Here is a 1,485-nt window from a genome sequence, read left to right as displayed (position 1 = left end):
AGCTTGCAAAATTCCACCAAACAGTGGTGTCTGCTCCGTGCCTCTATACTCCTCTTTAAGCTGATGTAAAAAAAAGAGAAACAGAAAATAACAAGGTTATCAAAATAGATTTGTGTGTTGAATGAAACCACACATTACAACCTGTGCAACTACAAACAAGATACTGGGGTAGACAAATTCAACTATACATATATGCAACTGAACAAAGACACAAAAACTGTGCAACACACATGGCACCTAAAAAAAGTTCCTACCAACTGATGCAACACATCTGTGCAACGAGATTAGTAAAACTGTGCAACTTAAAAAAGATGGTGTGCCAATTTAAAATAAACATGTGTGCAGATTGCCAAACTTAAAGCTATAATCTGTGCAACTACATGCATTGTTGTGCCAACTGATGACAGTTTTCTGTGCAATTTCCAAAAAAAGTGACCAGACATCAAAAGAACATAGAAGGAAGACACTGTTGAAAAAAAACAAAAAAGAACTCACTTGTAATTTGCCGAACACACCAGGAGAGATAGTATCCTTCTTGATCACCTTGGCAATTAGAGTACTATCCCATGCATTCGATCGTATCGCGCAGTTGCTTACTGGGATGTCATGTACGAGCGCATCAAGGTATAGTATCTGCACCAGACCCAAACAAAAGAAAAAGCCAAGTTCAGTTATTGTTATGAGAATTTCAGCAAACTATAATTGCACAGAAAGAACAGGAACAGATGGAAAAAAGTGGTCGTTTTCACTAACCATCAAGTGATACAAGCAGCAGCAAACAGTTTGCTTCTCCTGTTCCATGTTCCGGAAAGCTTTGTTAATGTGTTCTGCTACAAAGAGGCAGATGTTTGTATTCTTTAGCATTTGATGATCTAGCATAAGTCCATAACACTTTGGGCTGAGCTTCAAGGCCGTGGTTGGTGCTAGAAAAGTACTGAAGGCAACCGCAAGCCAGGCCATAAAAAATGTGTCATCCGTTCTTCCAGCCATATGCTCAATCATCTTGAGCCATGTAGTGATCTGGGGATGAGAATTCCCAGTTATGTTGAAAGGTTGTCTGAATCTCCTAGTGGCATCCTTGTCAACTAAATATCTGACTTTTGGACCCTTGTTTGGGAGATCAAATACCCTCTGAACACTGTCAGCATCGACACGGATCCTTCCCCTTCCTGGGAAAACCATTTCAGAGGTTTGTGGCTGGTAGGACTGCACCAGGAACTTAGTGAGGTCCGCTGGAAGTGTGTCTGATAAGTTCAATAGCCCCCCGACCGACCTCGAAACTAGCTCTGATTTCTATAGTGGAGTTAGAGAGGCGTTGAAATTTGCAAAGCGCGCTGGTGATGCCCTTATCCTGCCTGCTTGTGATGGTCGCTCCACATCTTCCCCTGGAGCCACCTCAACTCCTTCGCCGCTGCCATGTTGATTAGAAAATGAAAGCATTACACAAACATTAAACACAAAGAGAAAAAACAAGAATGAAAAAAA

At 41.4% G+C, this 1,485-nt stretch overlaps 1 long non-coding RNA gene across 1 annotated transcript; it reads right to left on the bottom strand.

Annotated features, from left to right (window-relative positions):
• Positions 1-38: 38 nt before the first annotated feature.
• LOC119343168 lies at positions 39-795 on the bottom strand. The gene is made up of 3 exons (XR_005165934.1): positions 754-795; positions 496-633; positions 39-60 (listed from the first exon to the last, which is right to left on the bottom strand). It is a non-coding gene; the product is annotated as an uncharacterized LOC119343168 (long non-coding RNA).
• Between the last annotated feature and the right edge of the window lie 690 nt (positions 796-1,485).

This window comes from Triticum dicoccoides, unplaced genomic scaffold, assembly GCF_002162155.2.
Source record: "Triticum dicoccoides isolate Atlit2015 ecotype Zavitan unplaced genomic scaffold, WEW_v2.0 scaffold117487, whole genome shotgun sequence".
NCBI lineage: Eukaryota > Viridiplantae > Streptophyta > Magnoliopsida > Poales > Poaceae > Triticum > Triticum dicoccoides.
Note: the sequence above shows the minus strand (reverse complement) of the source record. Positions and strands in the feature narration are given on the sequence as shown.